Raw genomic sequence first — 23,633 nt, 5'->3', positions numbered from 1 at the left:
GGAGAAAAGCTGTATCACTGGAGGAACACGTGTAAAAAAGATTACACAACAAAGATACAGGCCCATGAAAAGACTGGGATTTGATGAAAAGATGATAGAATATTTCCACTCCCTTACAATTTACTACCACACCAACAGGGTTCCAGGATAATGACACTGGCTCACAGAAGAAAGAGCTGTATGACAAAGGTTCTCTCTGAGGATGAGTAGATAGAGTAGCCGAAAATCCAAGATTCAAAAGAGGAGTGGAAAAAAAAAAACCCACTAGAGGAATTTGAAGCCTCTAATACCTATACCTGTACAGCTAACACAGTTAACATTAAACATAACCCCAAATCCTGTTAAAGTAAATAAATTTACTCACTAAAGTCCTATTAATCTTAGTTTCTATTACCTGATACAATATGACTAGTGTTCAACAACAACAAATTGTAAGGCATGCCAAAAGGTAAGTAAAAACACATTGCAAAGAGACAAGCAATAATCAGAACCAGTCTCAGATACAACACAGATGAAAGAATTATTAGGCGTGGAATTTAAAATAACTGCTTAATATGTCAAGGGCACTATTGGGAAAAAAACATGTAAAAATGCCTCCTATGAGTATCTTTAAGCTTTATTATCTTTGTCAACAAAGAACATCGCCTGTCATTCTGGTAATAAACAATGTTGTCCATCATCAAGCCATCAGTCACTGGAGATGCCCAGGTGGTGCAGGATACTGGTCCTAGACAGTTAAGAAGCATTTCAAAGGAATAATTTCAATAAGTGCATTACTGAGCATCTTCCCATACACGAAAAGCACTAAAAACATTAATTTGAGATGTCTGTTTCTTGTGACAAGCAGTCATCTTTTGATGTTCAACTACATGGTTTTTGTTTGTTTTTTTCAGCAAAAACCCCTCTATATCCCAGGTCCTTCTTCACCTCTGTGGGAAAGTTCCCCAGAGCTATCTGAGAGGCTGTTTGCAGGGCTACCGTCCTCAGTTGGGTCCTTAGTAAAAACATAACTCTCAATTTTTAGGCTGTGTGTTATTTTTTCACCCAACATCTTTCACATGGGGCTATATATCATTCTAACAATGAGCTAAGAAAAGTGATTATTAATTCAGCCTGAAGTTTCATATAGTGTAAAATTTCTATTAATTTCTAAAATTTAATTATTTAGTTTATTTCTATAGAAAAGATAATCTGGTGTTTAGAATGATATAAGTATGTGTTCAGTCAAAGCTAAAACATAATAAAATTGATTTTCATTTCAGTTCTCTTCTCCCTAAAAACTGAATCATGTTCCCCCAAATTTGTGTGTTGAAACCCTAACACTCACTCAATGAAACAATATTTGGAGATAAGGCTTACAATTACGAGGAGGAAATTAATATTAAATGAGATGATACAGGTAGAGCCTTGATTCACCAGGATTATTGTCTTTATCAGAAGTGACACTCTCTCTGTCTATCATGTAGGGACACAGCCAGCCACAAACCAGAAAGAGGCCTCATCAGAAAATGAATTGACCTGAAGCCAGATATTGAACTTCCCAGCTTCCAGAACTATGTAAAAATAAAGTTTTATTGCCTAAGCTGCACAGTCTGTGTTTTTGCTGTTGGCCTGTTATGGCAACCCAAGCAGACTAGGACATTTTCTTTTCCCTTTGGCAGATTTTCAGATTGGCCAAAGGTGGCCCAAAGACATCAGTGAGAGCTGTAAGAAGAACCAAAGGCTAAATAATTCAGAAAGTGAAAAGTCAAATTCAGAAAAACTGAGAGGAACTTATTTAACTCACTGGCAAATTTGGACATAGGTATTCTACCTTTCAGTTTACTTAACTAAACTGAAATCTGGACTTTCACACAAAGCGTAAGTATTTGTAAGTGCCTTGGAAACTCCATGTGTAGATAAGGATGGCTTCCCAGGTGGTTCAGTGGTAAAGAATCTGCCTGCCTATGCAGAAGACACAGGAGATGCCAGTTTGATCCCTGGGTTGGGATGATCCCCTGGAGGAGGAAATGGCAATCCACTCTAGTATTCTTGCCTGGAAAATCCCATGGACAGAGAACCCCAGTCCAGGGGGTCACAAAGAGTCACACGCGACTTAGTGACTAAGCACACAGACTACGATAAGAGTAACTCTTACTAAAGTGTTAGCTCTATCTGTCCTTGAATAAAAGTTATTACTTGATAGAACATTCTTTGGTCTTACACTATACAGTCTTATCATGATTTGCTGATATCTTTTAAAGATCCAGCTTTGGCTTACTGTCGAAGAAATCATCCTGAAGTCAGTACTCAGGTTTACTACACAGAGACACAGTACTGATATATTTAATGTTACATATGCTAAAATGCTTCTATTAAACTAGCCTTCAGTTTCAAGGAGCAAAACTGACAGAATGGAGGAACAAAAGTAAAATTTAGTTTTTTTAAACCAGATTTTGACTAATGGAAATTAGTTAATATCTTACTCTTGTACCCTACTCTTTACTTTATCCTTGCTGCTCAATAGTAACCTTATTCATCTCTGATAACAGACTTCTGCAAACAATTTCTTTTTGGAGGTATCCTATTGAACTAAGCTACTTCTGGTTCAAAAGAGCTTGCTGTTGAGATGAGGGGAACCATCAACATCTTAAATTCTTTCAACTTCTCTCTGAAACAAAAGTATTTCTTCTCCCACACTCTGTTCTTTTCAAAGCTAACAAACACCCTAATCAGTATTATGAATGCATGACCCTACACCAACCATCTCTTTTCCATAATACATATACTAGCCACTAACAACTCAACTGGTATTCAAGCTTAACTCCATAAAGTATGGGCAACTGACTCCATACACAGAGCATTAAAAAAATTACTGTCCTAAAATTATCTACTTACAAACCTTTAATAACTTCCCAAAAAGTTCACTCAGGTCTAGATTCAGGGACCTGGGGAAAGGAGAGCAAGAAACCTGACTGTCCTGCACCCAAGTTGTAACAGCTCTGAAAAACAGACCACAGACTTCCTCTAAGCTCATGAGGCAACAGGAAAAATGAAATTTAAAAAAAAAAGATTTTAACCACACCTCTGGAAAAGATGAAAAAGCCTGCAGTAAACAAAAAAGTGGACATATATATAATTGCTGAAATTTTATTTCTGCACAGACTCTGTGAATTTGAGATATGCTTACACAAAAAGGAAGTAAGTCAGTAGACTTGACAAAGTGTAAATATAAGAAACACAGTGTCAAAGACACTGCTTTTTCTCATGATACCATGCTAATGGCTACAGTTAATTTTTCATATGTTTGGAAATTTGGTAGATGTACATAAGAGTTTTAGTAAATTCCTGTTAGAACAAAAAGAAATTAAAAGTCTAAAAATAATCATAGGAAGATAAGCACTGTTCTGTTTTCAAAAATAAATGTTTTCTTATTAGGAAAAATAAACGTTTATTATTAGAAAAACATAAAAAAGACAAAAAACAAAAGAGAAAATTATAAGAGATCTTATTCCCCATTCATTTTCTATACTTTTTAAATTACAAAAGTAAGATTTCATGTAAAGGCCTTTTCAAATTGTCAGAAAACACATAGATATGGCATAGTATTAACTGAAAATGAAAAGTCTTTCTTCAGATTCAAATGTAGTAACTACAAGGGACTCAGAATAACCAAAATAGTCTTTAAAAATACAAAGCTGGAAGGCTCATATTTCTCAATTTCAAAATATATTATTTACAAAGCTCCAGTAATGAAGAAAATGTGGTATTGGGATTACCTGGTGGTCCACTGGTTAAGAATCTGCCTTGCAATGCAGGCGGCTCGGGTTTAATCCCTGGTCAGGGAACTAAGACCCCACACGCCATGGAGAAACTAAACCAATGCAACGCAGCTACTGACGCCAAGGGCCACAACCTGAGAGCCTGCACTGCAACAGAAGATCCTGCATGCTACAACTAAGACCCGACACAGTCAGACAAATTAAATAAAAACATGATTAACTAATTAAACAAAAGAGAATGTGGTACCGACACAAGGACAGACACACAGACCAATGGAATAAAATGGAGAGTCCAGAAATAAATCTACACATCTATGCACTGACAGATTTTTGATAAGGTTACCAAAACCTTTCAAAGAGAGCAAGAATAGGCTTTTTAACAAATGGTGCTAGAACAACTGAATATCCACCAGCCAAAGAATGAGACAGGACCCATACTGCACACCATATACAAAAATTAGCTAAAAATGGAACAACAACCTAAATGTAAGGAGTAAAAACATAAAATTCTTAGAACACACAGGGTAAATGTTCATGACTTTGGATTTGGCAACAGATTTTTAGATATGACTGACACCAGAAGAATGAGCAACAAAAGAAAAAAAATAAACATATTGGACTTTAAATTTAAACCTTTCATGAGGCTTCCCTGGTGACTCAACGGTAGAGAATCTGCCTGACATGCAGGAGACAACGTTCAACCCCTGGTCTGGGACTATCCCAACATGCTACAGAGCAACTAAGCCCATGTGCCCCAACTATTAAGCCCGTGCTCCAGCGCCCAGGAACCACAACTACTGACCCTGCGTGGCGACCACCGAAGCCCGCGTCCCCTAGGGCCTGTGCTCCACAATGAGAAGCCACCACAGTGAGAAGCTCACACACTGCAACTAGAGTGAAGCCCCTGCTCGCTGCAACTAGAGAAAAGCCCAGTCAGCAGCAAAGACCCAGCACAGCCAAAAATAAATACATATTTTTAAAACAGACACCTCTGTGTACCAAAGGATACTACCAAAGAAGGATACTATCAAAGTGAAAAAACAATCTACAAAATAGAAGAAAGTATCTGAAAGTCATTAAAAAAGGCCTAGTATCTGAAATATGTAAAGAACTCTTACAACTCAACAACAAAAACACAGAGAGAACAAGATGGAGGAGGAGTAGGTGGACATGCAGTACATCTCTCTCCACAAATACATCAGGGATACACCTTTGAACATGGAAGTGCACGAAGAACACCAGCTGGGAGCAGACAGGAGTACCTGACCAGTGGAAAAGAATATATAGAACCATGCAAAATTTGGTAGGAGGAAGGAACTAGGAGGAAAAACAGGAGTGTTAGTAGGGCTGGACCTGCCCTCAGCAGGTGGGGGAACTGAAGCAGGGGTCCGAGCCCCACATCGGGGCAATTGTCTGAGTCAGAGGAAAAACATTCAAGGCTGAGAGGGAAACAGCTGATCTGTGGCAGCCTAAATGTAATGAGAATCAGACAGTCCTTGCCGCAGACAGAGACACAGCTCCCCTGGAAGGCGCAGCAGCTGGCGTTTAGGGATTGTGGAGTAAATCCAGGTCGAGGGCTGCTGTTGACTGCGGAGATGGATAGAAAGGATGTGAAGGAGGAGATTGTGGTGGGAAATGCCTGTGGAGGAAAACCAGGCAGCCATGGAAGCAAAGCAGTACTGCTGAGTCATGCCTAGGGGGTGGAGTCATCACCATAGCCTCTCTCCCCACACGCCAGCGTCGACAGCGGAACAAGAGAGTGGCTGGCCCGTCAAACAATGGACGCACTGAACTACAGAATAGAACCCCATCCAGGGTGCCCTTTTATGTGCCTGATTCGCCGATCTACAGAGTAGGACCCCAGCCAGGGGGGCCCCTCTATGTGCCTGATGTGCCAAACAACAGAGAAGGACCCCAGGCAAGGGAGCCCTCTAAGTGTCTGAACAGCGGACCTATGGAGATAGACTGGCCAAAGAGGCCTTCTGATTGCCAGCTACAAGAGGCTCAAAAAAAAGACACTGATAGGGCCATACCTCCTGTGGCAAAGGTAGTCCATGTCCCAGCACACTTGGCACCACCAGGGTCTCTGAAGCCAAGCAGCTGTCCACCTTCACACTCAACTCTCACTGGGAAGAGCTGCCACAGGCAAAAAATGTTTTGCATCTATGCACGCAGGATTGCTTTGGTCGCGTCCAGCTCTTTGTGACCCTGTAGACTGTGGCCTGACAGGCTTCTCTGTCAGGGGCAGTGGAACTACGGAAGAAGACACAAAACCTTCCCACCAGCTGTACAAGCTGCAGATTAAATCCACATGATCAATTAGGCAAACTCTGTGTCTACGGAATATATAAAAGGACATTGAGAGCTGCCGCCAAAAAAAAAAAAAAAAAAAACCACTAGTTCTAATAGCTGTGGACATTGGAGGCAAGAACACACAGGAGGAGGACCAGAACAACCCAATTACAAGCACTGAAATTGAACTTGTGATCAAAAATCTCCCAGAAAACAAAAGCCCAGGATCAGATGGCTTCATAGGAGAATTCTATCAAACATTTAGAGAAGAGCTAATGCCTATCCTTCTATAACTCAAAAAATTGCAGAGGAAGGAACACTTCCAAATTCATTCTACAAGGCCACCATCACCCTGATACCAAAACCAGACAAAGATAACACAAAAAAGAAAACTATAAGGCCAATATCACTGATGAACATAGATGCAAAAATCCTCAACAAAATTTTAGCAAACAGAATTCAGCAACACATCAAAAAGCTCATACACCATGATCAAGTTGTGTTTATTCCAGGGATGCAAGGATTCTTCAATATACACAAATCAACCTATGTGATATACCATATTAACAAATTGAAACATAAACACCATATGATAACCTCAATAGATACAGAAAAAGCCTTTGACAAAATTCAGCACCTATCTATGATTAAAACTCTTCAAAAAATGGGCACAGAAAGAACCTACCTCAACATAGTAAAGGCCATATATGATAAGCCTACAGCAAACATTATTCTCAATGGTGAAAAACTGAAAGCATTCCCTCCAAGATCAGGAACAAGACAAGGGTGTCCACTTTCACCACTATTATTCAACATAGTTCTGGAAGTCCTAGCTACAGCAGTCAAAGAATAAAAAGAAATAAAAGGAATAAAGATCAGAAAAAAAGAAGTAAAGCTCTCACTGTCTGCAGATGACATGATACTGTACATAGAAAACCCTAAAGATAGTATCAGAAAATCACTACAGCTGATCAGTGAACTTAGCAAAGTTGCAGGATACAAAATCAATACACAAAAATCACTTGCATTTCTATACACTAACAATGAAAAATCAGAAAGAGAAATTAAGGAATCAATTCCATTCACCATTGCAACAAAAAGAATTAAATATCTAGGAATAAACTTACATAAGGAGACAAAAAAACTGTACACAGAAAATTTTAAGACACTGATGAAAGAAATCAAAGGTGACATAAACAGATGGAGATATATTCCATGTTCCTGGGTAGGAAGAATCGATATCATGAAAATGACTATACTACCAAGCGCAGTCTACAAGTTCAATGCAATCCTTACAAATTACCAATGGCATTTTTCACAGAACTGGAACAAAAAATTTCACAATTCACATGGAAACACAAAAGACCCTTAGTAGCCAAAGCAGTCTTCAGAAAGAAGAATGGAGCTGGAGGAATCAACCTTCCTGACTTCAGATTATATTACAAAGCTACAGTCATCAAGACTGTATGGTGCTGGCACAAAAACAGAAATATAGACCAACGGAACAAGATAGAAAGCCCAGAAATAAACCCATGCATATATGGGTACTTTATTTTTGACAAAGGAAGCAAGAATATACAATGGGGCAAAGACAGTTTCTTTAATAAACCGTGCTGGGAAAACGGGACAGCTACATGTAAAAGAATGAAATTAAAACACTTCCTAACACCATACACAAAGATAAACTCAAAATGGATTAAAGACCTACATGTAAGACCAGAAACTATAAAACTCTTAGAGGAAAACAGAGGCAGAACACTCTATGACATAAATCAAAACAAGATGCTCTATGACCCACCTTAGAGTAATGGAAATAAAAACAAAAGTAAACAAGTGGGACCTGATTAAACTTAAAAGCTTTTGCACAGCAAAGGAAACTATAGGCCAAGGTGAAAAGACAACCCTCAGATGGGAGAAAATTATAGCAAATGAAACAGCTGACAAAGGATTAATTTCCAAAATATACCAGCAGCTCATATAACTCAATGCCAGAAAAACAAATAACCCAATCAAAAAGTGGGGTAAAGATCTAAACAGACATTTTCCAAAGAAGACATACAGATGGCTAACAAACACAGGAAAAGATGTTCAACATCAATCATTATTCAGTTCAGTTCAGTTCAGTCGCTCAGTCGTGTCTGACTCTTTGTGACTCCATGAATCGCAGCACGCCAGGCCTCCATGTACATCACAAACTCCCGGAGTTTACTCAAACTCATGCCCATCAAGTCGGTGATGCCATCCAGCCATCTCATCCTCTGTCGTCCCCTTCTCCTCCTGCTCCCAATCCCTGCCAGCAACAGGGTCTTTTCCAACGAGTCAACTCTTCGCATGAGGTGGCCAAAGTATTGGAGTTTCAGCTTCAGCATCAGTCCTTCCAATGAACACCCAGGACTTATCTCCTTCAGGATAGACTAGAGAAATCCAAATCAAAACTACAAAGAGATATCACTGCACACTGGTCAGAATGACCATCATCAAAAAGTCTACAAACAATAAATGCTGGAGAGGGTGTGGAGAAAAGGGAACGCTCTTGCACTGTTGGTGGGGTAAACTGATACAGCCACTGTGGAGGACGGTATGGAGATTCCTTAAAAAACTAGGAATAAAACAACAAAAAGACAAATATTCCAATTATAAAATGGGCAAACTGACTTAAATAGACATTTTGGCAAATAAGATATACAAATGGCCAAGAAACACATGAAAAGATGCTCAAAATCACTGTCAGAGAAATGCAAATCATAACCACACTGAGATACCAATTCACATCTGATAGGATGGCTATAATAAAAAAAAAAAAAGGAAAATAACAAGTGTTAACAAGGATGGAAGAAACTGGAATCATCATATACTGCTGGAAAGAATGTAAAATTGTACAATTATTAGAAATTATTTGGTGATTCCTCAAAAAATTAAATATACGATTACAAATGACCCAGCAATTCTATTCCTAGGTTTATACACAAATCAGTTGAAAACATTTACACAAACAAATGCTTATAAGTGAATGTTAACAGTAGCACTACTTACAAAAGCCAAAAGATGAAAAGAAACCAAATTTCCACCAACTGATGAATGAATAAACAAACTGTGGTATACTCATGCAATGGAATATTGTTCAGCCATAAAAAGAATAAAGGTCTCAGACATGTTACAACATAGATAAATTCTAAAAACATTATATTAAGTGAAAGACTGAAGACACCAAAGGCCATATATGGTATGTGAAAGGTTCAGAATAGGCAAATTCACAGAGACAAAAAGGAGACTAGGGATTTTTAGGGGAGGGAAGAGTGAGGAGTGACTACTAATGGGCATGGGGTACCTTTCAGAGGTGATAAAAATATTCCAAAATAAGATAGTAATGATGGTTGTATAACCTGTGAATAAACAAAACCAAAGAACTGCACACTTTGGTTTTTGTTTTTGTTATTTTTTCTATATATATATATATATATATATATATATATGGACCTCCATGGTGGCTCAGTGGCAAAGAATCCGCCTACCACTGTCAGGAGATACAGGTTCGATCATTAGGTTGGGAAGATCCCCTAGAGAAAGAAATAGCAGTGATACTCTAGTATTCCCGACTAGGAAATCTCATGGACAGAGAAGCCTGGCAGGTTACAGTCCATGGGGTCGCAGGAGAATCAGACACGACTTAGTGACTAAACAACAACAAATACATATGTACACATATACACACAAAACAGAGTATTATTCAACCTTAAAAAACAGGGAAATCTTGCCATGCACAACAACACGGAAGAACCTGGAAGGCAGTACACTGAGCAGAATAAGCCACAGAAAAATAAATACCGTGTGGTATCATGTGCTGAGCTTGGTCACTCAGTCATATCTGACTCTGCAACCCCACGGACTGCAGCCCACCAGATTCCTCTGTCCATGGTGATTCTCCAGGCAAGAATACTGGAGTTGGTTGCCATGCCCTCCTCCAGGGGATCTTCCCAACCCAGAAATCGAACCCAGGCCTCCTGCAATGCAGGCAGATTCTTTACCATCTGAGGCACCAGGGAAGCCCATACATGGAATCTTAAAAAAAAAAAAATCAGAATCACAGAAAGTTGAGTCATGGTGCCAGGGGCTGGAGGGAAGGTGAGGAAATAGGAACACATTGGGGAAAGGGCACAAACTTTCAGCTGTAAGGTGAGTAACTGCTAAGGATCTAATGTATACAACATACTGATTACAGTGATAAACTGTACTACATAACTGAAAGTTGTTAAGAGAGTAGATCTGAAGGATTCACCTCAAAAAAAAAAAAGATGAAGAAAAGGTAGCTATGTGAAGTGACAGATATATTAGTGAACTTGAAAATGTAATTCCTTCCACTATATAAACATGGATCAAATCTTCACATTGTATGGTTTAAATATACTACAATTTTATTTGTCAATTTTCCTGCAGTAACTGGAAAAAAACAGCTTAAAAATTTAAAAAGTCACCATGGCGGCAGCAGGAAGAAGGAAAACAAACAAAAAGCCAGATAGCATTTGGTCTGTAAAACCTGCTATTAGGAATATCAGAGATGAGAAAGATAAAAAAATAAAATGTAAAAGCAATAGTGATGGGGGAGTAGCCAAGACAGCTGAGTAGCAACATTTCACACACTCAAAGACCCAGAACAAAGGCAATAAGGTGAAAGGAGCTTGGGTCAAAGCCACTGGCTGATACTGGAAAACTTCCCAAAGAGCCAGGAAGTGACTTGGATTCCTCCTAAGGACACTGGCAGCAGGCACTCTGGGGAGCTTGTTCCACCATGAGAACACTGGTGCTAGGAACATTCTGGAGTTCTCCCTCTAGCAGGAAGCTTACTTGCCCACCAGCCTATCAGCACCAGTACCAGGGCACTATGGTCAAGCTACAAGCTTCACAGGAGACCTAGCTTTCTCACCAGTGGGCAAGCACCAGCCTTGGCTATGCAGTCTTTCAGCCAGGGACAGATCCCAGACTTTAGAATCTGGCCCTGCCCACTGGTGGACTGACACAAGACATAGGATCCCCCAGGATCCATCCCTACCGTCTAGCTGGTAACATGAATCCTGAGATCCCCCAGGTCCTGCACCCAGATGCTTCAGGGTCCCTTGCCCAAAGATAGACTTAGTGGGACCTGGCCCCACTCACCATCAGACTAACATCAACTTTGGGACAGCCCAATCCATGCAGCCAAACATACCAAGACCCAGCTCTGTCCACTGTCAGCTGACTGCCTCCTTATCAGAAGGGCCTCACATACAACAGGGATAGGCATGAGCCCTGTCTACCCATGCCCATGCCCAGAGCAGTTGGCCCTGACACAGGAGAAGGCCCCACTTAGCTGCATAGGAGTTAGCCCTAAATCATATAACTCTGGTGACCCAAGGAGAGTATGTTTTTGGGTCCCATACGGTTGTCTTTTACATAAGGTCAATTCTCCATGATCAGGAAACATAAACGATCTACTTAATACCTACAAATAAACACAAAGAATTAGGCAAAATGAGGTAACAAAAGACTATGTCCAAACAAAGGAACAAGACAAAATTCCAGAAATAGAACTACACAAAGTGAAGACAAACAATCTAACCAATAAAGGATTTAAGAATAAATAAACACAGTGTGAAACTTAACAAACAGCTAGAAAATATAAAGAAGAACCAAACAGAGCTGATGCATATAATTAGTGAAATAAAAAACACTAGAACGAATCACAGTAGGTTATATGATACAGAGGAACAGATCACTGAACTGGAAGACAAAGTAGTGGAAATTACCAAAGTTGACAGGAAAAAAAGAAAGCATTTCTAAAAAATGAGGACAGTCTTAAAGACCTCTAGAACAACGTCAAGCAAACAAATAATCACAATATATGGGTCCCAGATGGAGAAGAGAGAGAGAAGGGGGCAGAGAACTTATTAGAAGTGATAATAGCTGAAAATTTCCCATTCTAGGAAAGGAAACAGGTCCAGGGAACACAGAGTCCCATACAACATCAATCCAAAGAGGTCCACATCAAGACACACTATAAATTAAATAGCCAAAATTAAAGATAAAGAGAGAATCTTAAAAGCATCAAGAGAAAAGCAACTAGTTACATAACAAGGGAGCTCCCATAAAACTGGTAGATAACTTTTCAGCAGAAACTTTGCAGGCCAGAAGGGAGTGGCATTATATATTTAAAGTGATGAAAGGGAAAAATCTACAACCAAGAATACATGGCAAAGCTACTTCGGATTTGAAAGAGATAATCTGACACACAAGCAAAAGCAAAGAGTTGAGCACCACTAATCTGGCTTTACAAAGAATTAAAGGGTCCTCTCTAAGCAAAACAGAAAAGACCAGAACTAAACATATAAAAGTTATAAAAGAATACAATCTCATTGGTAAAGGCAAATATACAGTAAAGGTAGTAGATTAACCACTTATAAAGTTGGTAGGAAGGGTAAAAAAACAAAGTAGTAAAATCATCTATATCCATGATAGGCAGTTACAGGATATACAAAACAAAAAGATGTAAAACATGTTAAAAGCATTAAATGTGGGGGGAGGGAGAGTAAAAACAAACACTCACATACATATATAGGTTACTGTATACAACTTCATGGTAACCACAAACCAAAACTGTATAACAGAAACACAAAAAAGAAATGAATCCAAACATAATACTAAAGAAAGGAATCAAATCATAAGGGAAGACAGCAAGAGAAGAAAGGAATAAAAAGAAATACAAAAACAACCCCAAAATTTAACAAAATGGCAGTAAATACATACCTATCAATAATTACTTTAGATGTAAAAGAACTAAAAGGATCAATCAAAGGACAAAGAGTGGCTGAATATATACAAAAACAAGACCCATCTGTATGCTGCCAACAAGAGACTCATTTCATATCTAAAGACACACAGATTGAAAGTAAGAGGAGGGAAAAAGGTATTTCATGCAAATGGAAATGGAAAAGGCTGGAGTACCAATATTTACTACCAGACAAAATAGACTTTAAAACAAAGATTGTAACAAGAGATGAAAAAGGACATTACATGATAATAAAGGAATCAATCCAACAAGAAGATATAATCATTATAAATATATGCTCACTCAACATAGGAACACCTAAATACATACATATAAACAAACATAAAGGCAAAAATTGACATTAACAAGTAAAAGTAGTGAACTTCAACACCCCGTTTAAATCAATAGATGATTCAGACAAAAAAATCAATAAGGAAACACTGGCCTTAACACATTAGATCAGATGGTCTTATATATATGTGTGTGTGTATATATATATATATAAAACATTTTATTCAAAAATAACAGAATAAGTATTTCAAGTGCACATGGAACATTCTCCAGGACAGATCACATTCTAGGCTACAAAATATGCCTGAACAGATTTAAAAAAACTGAAATCATATCAAGCATTTTTTCTGACCACAACGCTATAAGCTTAGAAAGAAAGTGCAAGAAACACAAACATGTGGAGGCTAAACTAAATGCTACTGAGCAAGAAAGAGGTCACTGAAGAAATCAAAGGGGAAATCAAAAAATACCTGGAGACAAATGAAAATGGAAACATAATGACTGAAATCTACGCCACGGAGCGAGAGCGATTCAAGGAGGCAAGTTTACAGCAATACAAGCTTACATGAAACAGGAAAAATCTCAAGTAAACAACCTAATAATAATCTGAAGAACTAGAAAAAGAACAAATAAAATCCAAACTAGAAGGAAAGAAATACAAAGATCAGAGAAGAAATAAATAAAATAGACGCTAAAAAACAATTTTAAGAAACCACTGAAACTAAAAGCTGAATCTGTCAAAAAAAAAAATTGATAAACTATTACTTAGATAAATTAAAAAAAACAGCAGGCCCAAATAAGATCAGAAATGAAAAATGATCAGTTATAATTAATATCACAGAAATATAAAGGATCATAAGAAATTACTCAGACAATTTATACATCAATAAAATGGACAACCTAAAGGAAATAGATAAATTCTTAGGGACGTAAAATCTCCTAAGATTGAAACAAGAAAAAATATACAATATGAACAGACCAATTACCAGTACTGAAATTGATTACTGCCTTTAAAAACTACCAATGAACAAAAGTACAGGAAAGACAGTTTCACAGGTGAACTGTACCAAATATTTAAAGAAAAGTTAACATCTATCCTTCTAAAACTACGCCATAAAACTGAAGAGGAAGGAATGCTTCAGAAGTCATTATACCAGGCCAGCATTACCCTGATACCAAAACCAGACAAAGACACCACAAAAAAAAAAAGAAAATTACAGGCCAATAGCAGTGACGAACACAGATGTGAATATCTTCAACAAAATACTAGCTAACTGAATCCAAAAGTACATTAAAGGGATTAAACACCATGATCAAGTGAGATTTATCTCAGGAATGCAAGGATATCCACAAATCAATCAATGTGATATACCACAGTAACAAACTGAAGAATAAAAATCTTAAAATCATCTAAACAGATGCACAGACAGTTGTCAACAAAATTCAACATCCATCTACGATAAAAACTGTCCACAAAGTGGATACAAGAGGGAATATACCTGAACATATTAAAGGCCATATATGACAAACCTAGAGCCAAATCACATTCAATGGTAAAAAGCTAAAGCACTTCCTCTAAGATCAGGACAAGACAAGGATTGTCTTGCCTCTTATTCAACATAGTATGGAAAGTCCTAGCCATAAAAACCAGACGATAAAAGAAAATGAACCCAAACTGGAAAGGAAGAAGTAAAACTATTTCTGTTTACAGATGGCATGATACTATATAAAGAAAATCCTAAAGACGCCACCAAAAAACTATTAGAATTAACACATGAATTCAATAAAGTTGAAGGATATAAAGTTAACCTATAGCAATCTGTTGCATTTATATACACTAACAACAAACTCAAAAAGAGAAATTTAAAAGTCATATTTACAGGGGTTCCCTACTGGCCTAATGGTTAGGATTCCAGGCTTTCACTGCCACGACTCAAGTTCAATTCCTGGTTAGGGAACTGGAATCCCATAAGCTGCAAGATTAAATACATAAATAAAACAATTACCTTTACAAATGCATAGAACAAAAAATGAGAAAGCAGTTACTTGCAGCTTTTCTATACCTTAGTTATACATGCTTCCAATAAACAGGGCATGTGGCTTAACCAATAAGGACTTTTTAAAGACCCTATTAGTATAATTTAGACAACTCCAGAAAGTAACTCACACATAATCAGGCAAAGTTAATTTACAGTTCCACGTTTCTGAGTTTCAACTTTAAGAAAATAGCAGAAGAAAGCACTTCAAATTTGACCTATTTAGGTTAAAAATTAGTGGGAAAACAAGGTCCTTAAAAGAGAAAATAAAATAGAACCAAAAAATTCAAAATAGAAGATAACCTACAAAACAAAGAGTGAAGAAAACAGGAAGAGTAGGCAACAGTAGTCCAAAGTAAAGAGGGGGAAAAGCATGTTTCAGATTAGTATGGCATCGATATTCCAAGCTTCTATTAGGTCTCCATGGAAAAGAAAAGCAAAAAAGCAAAATGGCTGGCTGAGGAGGCCTTACAAATAGCTGTGAAAAGAAGAGAAGCAAAAAGCAAAGGAGAAAAGGAAAGATATTCCCATTTGAATGCAGAGTTCCAAAGAATAGCCAGGAGAGATAAGAAGGCCTTCCTCAGCGATCAATGCAAAGAAATACAGGAAAACAACAGAATGGGAAAGACTAGAGATCTCTTCAAGAAAATTAAGAGATACCAAGGCAACATTTCACACAAAGATGGGTTCGATAAAGAACAGAAATGGTATGGACCTAACAGAAGCAGAAAATATTAAGAAGAGGTGGCAAGAATACACAGAAGAATGAGGCCACCATCATCCTAATTCCACAACCAGACAAAGATGCCACAAAAAAAGAAAACTACAGGCCAATATTACTGATGAACATAGATGCAAAAATCCTTAACAAAATTCTAGCAAACAGAATCTAACAACATATTAAAAAGATCATACACCATGATCAAGTGGGCTTTATCCCAGGAATGCAAGGATTCTTTAATATCTGCAAATCGATCAATGTAATACATCACATTAACAAATTGAAAGATAAAAACCATATGATTATCTCAATAGATGCAGAGAAAGCCTTTGACAAAATTCAACACTCATTTATGATTAAAACTCTCCAGAAAGCAGGAATAGAAGGAACATACCTCAACATAATAAAAGCTATATATGACAAACCCACAGCAAGCATCACCTTCAATGGTGAAAAACTGAAAGCATTTCCCCTGAAATCAGGAACAAGACAAGGGTGCCCACTCTCACCACTACAATTCAACATAGTGTTGGAAGTTTTGGCCACAGCAATCAGAGCAGAAAAAGAAGTAAAAGGAATCCAGATAGGAAAAGAAGTGAAACTCTCGCTGTTTGCAGATGACATGATCCTCTACATAGAAAACCCTAAAGACTCTTCCAGAAAATTACTAGAGCTAATCAATGAATATAGTAAAGTTGCAGGATATAAAATTAACACACAGAAATCCCTTGCATTCCTATATACTAACAATGAAAAAACAGAAAGAGAAATTAAGGAAACAATACCATTCACCATTGCAACAAAAAGAATAAAATACTTAGGAGTATATCTACCTAAAGAAACAAAAGACCTATACATAGAAAACTATAAAACACTGATGAAAGAAATCAAAGAGGACACAAACAGATGGAGAAACATACCGTGTTTATGGATTGGAAGAATCAATATTGTCAAAATGGCTATTCTACCCAAAGCAATCTATAGATTCAATGCAATCCCTATCAAGCTACCAATGGTATTTTTCACAGAACTAGAACAAATAATTTCACAATTTGTATGGAAATACAGAAAACCTCAAATAGCCAAAGTAATCTTGAGAAAGAAGAATGGAACTGGAGGAATCAACCTGCCTGACTTCAGACTCTACTACAAAGTCACAGTCATCAAGAGAGTATGGTACTGGCACAAAGACAGAAATATAGATCAATGGAACAGAATAGAAAGCCCAGAGATAAATCCACGAACCTATGGACATCTTATCTTTGACAAAGGAGGCAAGGATATACAATGGAAAAAAGACAATCTCTTTAACAAGTGGTGCTGGGAAAACTGGTCAACCACTTGACCAAAAGAATGAAACTAGAACACTTTCTAACACCATACACAAAAATAAACTCAAAATGGATTAAAGATCTAAATGTAAGACCAGAAACTATAAAACTCCTAGAGGAGAACATAGGCAAAACACTCTCCGACATAAATCTCAGCAAGATCCTCTATGACCCACCTCCCAGAATATTGGAAATAAAAGCAAAAATAAACAAATGGGAACTAATGAAACTTAAAAGCTTCTGCACTACAAAGGAAACTATAAGTAAGGTGAAAAGACAGCCCTCAGACTGGGAGAAAATAATAGCAAATGAAGCAACAGACAAAGGATTAATCTCAAAAATATATAAGCAACTCCTGAAGTTCAATTCCAGAAAAATAAATGATCCAATCAAAAAATGGGTCAAAGAACTAAACAGACATTTCTCCAAAGAAGACATACAGATGGCTAACAAACACATGAAAAGATGCTCAACATCACTCATCATCAGAGAAATGCAAATCAAAACCACAATGAGGTACCATTACACGCCAGGCAGGATGGCTGCTATCCAAAAGTCTACAAGCAATAAATGCTGGAGAGGGTGTGGAGAAAAGGGAACCCTCTTACACTGTTGGTGGGAATGCAAACTAGTACAGCCGCTATGGAGAACAGTGTGGAGATTTCTTAAAAAACTGGAAATAGAACTGCCATATGACCCAGTAAATCCCACTTCTGGGCATACACACTGAGGAAACCAGATCTGAAAGAGGCACGTGCACCCCAATGTTCATCGCAGCACTGATTATAATAGCCAGGACATGGAAGGAACCTAGATGCCCATCAGCAGATGAATGAATAAGGAAGCTGTGGTACATATATACCATGGAATATTACAAAGCCATTAAAAAGAATTCATTTGAATCAGTTCTAATGAGATGGATGAAACTGGAGCCCATTATACAGAGTGAAGTAAGACAGAAAGATAAAGAACATTACAGTATACTAACACATATATATGGAATTTAGAAAGATGGTAGCGATAACCCTATATGCAAAACAGAAAAAGAGACACAGAAGTACAGAACAGACTTTTGAACTCTGTGGGAGAACGTGAGGGTGGGATGTTCTGAAAGAACAGCATATATATTATCTATGGTGAAACAGATCACCAGCCCAGGTGGGATGCATGAGACAAGTGCTCGGGCCTGGTGCACTGGGAGGACCCAGAGGAGTCAGGTGGAGAGGGAGGTGGGAGGGGGGATCGGGATGGGGAATACGTGTAACTCCATGGGTGATTCATGTCAATGTATGACAAAACCCATTGAAATGTTGTGAAGTAATTAGCCTCCAACTAATAAAAAAAAAAATTTTTTTTTAAATTAATTAATTTTTTAAAAAAAAGAATACACAGAAGAACTGTACAAAAAAGATCTTCATGACCCAGATAATCACAATGGTGTGATCACTCACCTAGAGCCAGACATCCTGGAATGTGAAGTCAAGTGGGCCTTAGAAAGCATCACTACGAACAAAAGCTAGTGGATGTGATGGAATTCCAGTAGAGCTATTTCAAATCCTGAAAGATGATGCTGTGAAAGTGCTGCACTCAATATGCCAGCAAATTTGGAAAACTCAGCAGTGGCCACAGGACTGGAAAAGGTCAGTTTTCATTCCAATCCCAAAGAAAGGCAATCCCAAAGAATGCTCAAACTACCACACAATTGCACTCATCTTACACACTAGTACAGTAATGCTCAAAATTCTCCAAGTCAGGCTTCAGCAAAACGTGAACCAAGAACTTCCAAATGTTCAAGCTGGTTTTAGAAAAGGCCGAGGAACCAGAGATCAAATTGCAAAGCAAGAGAGTTCCAGAAAAACATCTATTTCTGCTTTATTGACAACGCCAAAGCCTTCAACTGTGTGGATCACAATAAACTGTGGAAAATTCTGAAGGAGATGGGAATACCAGACCACCTAACCTGCCTCTTGAGAAACATGTATGCAGGTCAGGAAGCAACAGTTAGAACTGGACATGGAACAACAGACTGGTTCCAAATAGGAAAAGGAGTACATCAAGGCTGTATATTGTCACCCTGCTTATTTAACTTATATGCAGAATACATTATGAGAAATGCTGGGCTGGAAGAAACACAAGCTGGAATCAAGATAGCCGGGAGAAATATCAATAACCTCAGATATGCAGATGACACCACCCTTATGGCAGAGAGTGAAGAGGAACTAAAAAGCCTCTTGATGAAAGTGAAAGAGAGTGAAAAAGTTGGCTTAAAGCTCAACATTCAAAAAACTAAGATCATGGCATCTGGTCCCATCACTTCATAGGAAATAGATGGGGAGACAGTGGAAACAGTGTCAGACTTTATTTTTGGGGGCTCCAAATTCACTGCAGATGGTGACTGCAGTAATGAAATTAAAAGACGCTTACTCCTTGGAAGGAACGTTATGACCAACCTAGATAGCATACTGAAAAGCAGAGACATTACTTTGCCAACAAAGGTCCGTCTGTCAAGGCTATGGTTTTTCCAGTGGTCATGTATGGATGTGAGAGTTGGACTGTGAAGAAGGCTGAGCGCCAAAAAATTGATGCTTTTGAACTGTGGTGTTGGAGGGGACTCTTGAGAGTCCCTTGGACTGCAAGGAGGTCTAACCAGTCCATCCTGAAGGAGATAAGTCCTGGGTGTTCATTGGAAGGACTGATGCTGAAGCTGATACTCCAATACTTTGGTCACCTCATGCAAGGAGTTGACTCATGGGAAAAGACCCTGATGCTGGGAGGGATTGGGGGCAGGAGGAGAAGGGGACGACAGAGGATGAGATGGCTGGATGGCATCACCAACTCAATGGGCATGAGTTTGAGTAAACTCCGGGAGTTTGTGATGGACAGGGAGGCCTGGCGTGCTGCAATTCATGGGGTCGCAAAGAGTCGGACATGACTGAGCGACTGAACTGAACTCCATCTCAATTCTTCATGCTCTGGATAGATGAACTTTCCTTCAACATGAAAACAAAGGATTACTTTAACTATCTTTGTCATGAAAAATTCTCCAAACCCTTGGTTATTCTTTATTCCTGCCCTTTAGTCAAAAGATAAAATATCCCCTATTGCATAGGACTTAATTTTTTCACCTGTTCCAATCTTCATCCCACCACAAAAAAACTGCTTCATCATCAATCCTCTCTCCTGGTTCTATTATCAATCTCTCTCTCTTTACTGGCTTCTTTCTTCAACACATAAATATGTTCAAAATTCTTTCATCCTAAGAATACAAAAGTTCTGCCTCCTCCTTGCAACCTCTTCAAACTCATTAGCCAGAATGAGCTTTCTAAAACACAAAACCAATTATTTTGGTATTCTTGCTGAAAATTCCTAAAGCGTTCCCCTCAAGAGATTTTTCTAAATATCAAGATTTTATTTCTCATCACAACTGTTCCAAATTCTGTTGACCACTTATACAAAACTGACTATAATGTCATTTTCCCATTCATCCCTAGGTAGGTGTAGCTCATTCTCCAGTATTCAGCACAAACTACACTGCCTCCTATTTCCTGACCATCTTTACAGACTGAGATACCAATCTTTGGCCAGTGTTTTCTCTTTATCTGCCCATGACTTCTTATGCACACCAGGATGTAATCTTTGCTTTAGAGAGGTCTGTCTACCTCTCTATACTATAAGTAAACTGAAATCAAAGACTGATTTGTCAGCTCTGCCTCAATATCTTTTAAAAGTATTCAATAAATGTCTGCTAAATGAGTGACAGAACAGTAGCAAAGATAAGGAGACATGGACGCAGTAAACCAAGGTTGAAGCAATAGACTTGAAGTAAAGATATATTTGCACATATGTAAAACTGACTGCCATTTGAAATATCATTCTATAGTATATAAAGCAATCATTTTATGGGGCTTGAAAGGGAGCCAACAGAATAGACAGACTGTCTCCTGCTGGTTCCTGCTTATGTGCAGATGTGGATCATCTTCCCATCAGCCTAAAGATGAAGCAGTTACAAAGAAAAGGCAGTGCTAAGGATGTTGTAGAGAGATGGAGTCAGGGCTTGGATTCATTGCTCTGTCTCTGAACTTCTCCTGCTAGATGAAATCAAATTATCTTTATTGCTTAAACTCTAATCTTTTCAATTCAAACTAAGTTGTAAAATGGCCAAAAGCTTCTTCCTTAGTTATAAGCATGTCCCTTTGCAATGTGACTTCATCTTTCTTCCCCAGAAAAGGTGCAGTCTATTTCTCTAACCCTAATTTGGGCTTGATTCTATGCAATATGAGGTAAATGGAACATTAGAAAATGTGACACAGAAGTGTGTTTAAAGGGGCTTGTACATTAGGGCTTTCCCATTCCCACTCCAGAAACACTAATTATGAAGTAAAGAAATCTGTGCTAAAAAAAAAAAAGAAAGAAATCTGTGCTAAGCTGGAGAATGAAATACCACATGGAGAGGAGCTTCAGCTTTCCAAGGCAAAGCTCTCGACATATGAGTGAGGGCATCCTAGAACATCCAGCCACAACCAAGGCAAACTCAGACCATAAGAACTGCCTGACCAACATGCAGAATCGTGAGAAATAATGTGTTAAGCCAGAGGTCGCCAATCTCTGGGCCGCAGATCAGTAACTCCTCAGATCAGTGGCAGTTATTAGATTAGAAATAAAGCACACAATAAATGCAATGTGCTTGAATCATCCTGAAACCATCACCTCCCACTCCCGGTTCACAGCAAAATCCACAAAACTGGTCCCTGGCGCCAAAAAAGCTAGGGATTGCTGTTTAAGCCACTAAATTTTGGATAGTTTTTACAGTGTTATTGACTAGATATTTGGTTTGGTGGTTTAGTTGCTAAGTCGTGACTGACTCTGTAGTCTGCCAGGCTTCTCTGTTCATGGGATTTCCCAAGCAAGAATACTGGAGTGGGTTGCCATTTTTTTCTCCAGAGGATCCTCCCAACCCAGGGATCGAACCTGGGTATATTGTATTGCAGGCAGTCTCCTGAATTGCAGTCTAGATGTTAGAGTCCCCTCAAATGTGTTAAAGCTCTAACTCCTGTTTACATAGATTTCTGAGGAAGTAATTAAGGATAAATGAGGTCATAAGGGTGGGGCCCTGATACAACTGGATATGCCCTACTAAGAAGATACACCAGAGATTTTTTTCTCTCTCTCTTAGTTATCTGCAAGCCAATAATAGAGCTATTACCCACTATACCTTGATCTGAGACTTCCAGGCCCTAGACCTGCAAGAAGACAAATGTGTGTTGCTTTAAGTCATCCACTACGGAGTGGATGTTCTGTTAGGGAAGCCTGAGCAGTTTACCACCATACAGCATAGCAAACTGAAACAGTGAGTCTTAACACTAGCCCTGCTCAGTTTTTAAGATTACTACGAAAAACAAACAAACAAACCTGGTTTTGGTATATGTAAATCAAGTTTTACGCTAATTTATGGTTTAACCTAATAATGAGCTGCCTTTTGTCATCATATTGCTTCATTTACTCTTAATGGAACATCAAAGTTCTTTTCTAAATGGTGTCTAATATTGTACAGAGTAAAATTCACTACATTTATCCACCAGAATAGAATCTTACTATGATTACAGAGTACTTAAACAATGTAGTCACGTTAATTTATTCAAATACTTGAGCACCTACTATTTACTTGGCAATGGTTATGATAAGGATGAAAGAAAATATAGTCTCAACTCTCAACAATACTCAGGGGAAGAGACAGACAAAATGAATAGTTTGTAGTATAGGGTACAGACGTTCATAGGTTCTATCACTTCAATGTAAACTACAGCTTCATTCTTTATACATTAATGCCCCTAGACTACCTTTGCAAATACCAAAGTCAGGCTTTCATATGTCAGGAGATATTTATCAACTTCAAGGTAGAGCATTGTGGTCCTGCCTGGCAATCAATTGTTCAGCTTTGTTATATTTACCAGTGCAGCAGTATTCGGGCTATTAATTTATCAGTTCAATAAATACTTATTTGCTGCCACAAATTTTATACTATTTTGCTTGTATTTTTTTAAAATTCAGGAAAAGTTTGATCGTAGTCATAATATGATCAAGAAAAGGTGGAACTCATCAAGTATACTAAAAGCAGGAATCTTTGGATGGCTGACCACATGTTCAATTATTAAGTAAAACACGAAGTATATTAACCATTGGCAATATTTAAAAGTCAAGTAAAAGTGATAAGCAGAGAAGTCTTTGGAATTATGGACTGGAATTATGAACTGTTGATTATAAAAACAACACTAGTGATACAAATGCAAAAGAACAATCATGAGTCCACAGAGCTCTTCATGAGATAATGCTTGTTATAGATTTCTTAGTCATTTCAAAATGAGAATTTAAGATGGGAAATTATTTGTAAAAATTAGTCAGAAT

At 38.1% G+C, this 23,633-nt stretch overlaps 1 protein-coding gene across 4 annotated transcripts in view; it reads right to left on the bottom strand.

Moving 5' to 3' along the window:
• DNAAF4 (dynein axonemal assembly factor 4) overlaps nt 1-23,633 on the bottom strand; it is an 83,536-nt gene that overhangs the window by 55,730 nt on the left and 4,173 nt on the right. The gene's annotated exons all lie outside the window — the stretch shown is intronic.

This window comes from Muntiacus reevesi, chromosome 7 (genome assembly GCF_963930625.1).
Source record: "Muntiacus reevesi chromosome 7, mMunRee1.1, whole genome shotgun sequence".
Taxonomy (NCBI): domain Eukaryota; kingdom Metazoa; phylum Chordata; class Mammalia; order Artiodactyla; family Cervidae; genus Muntiacus; species Muntiacus reevesi.
This window is presented reverse-complemented; position numbering and strand designations above follow the sequence as displayed.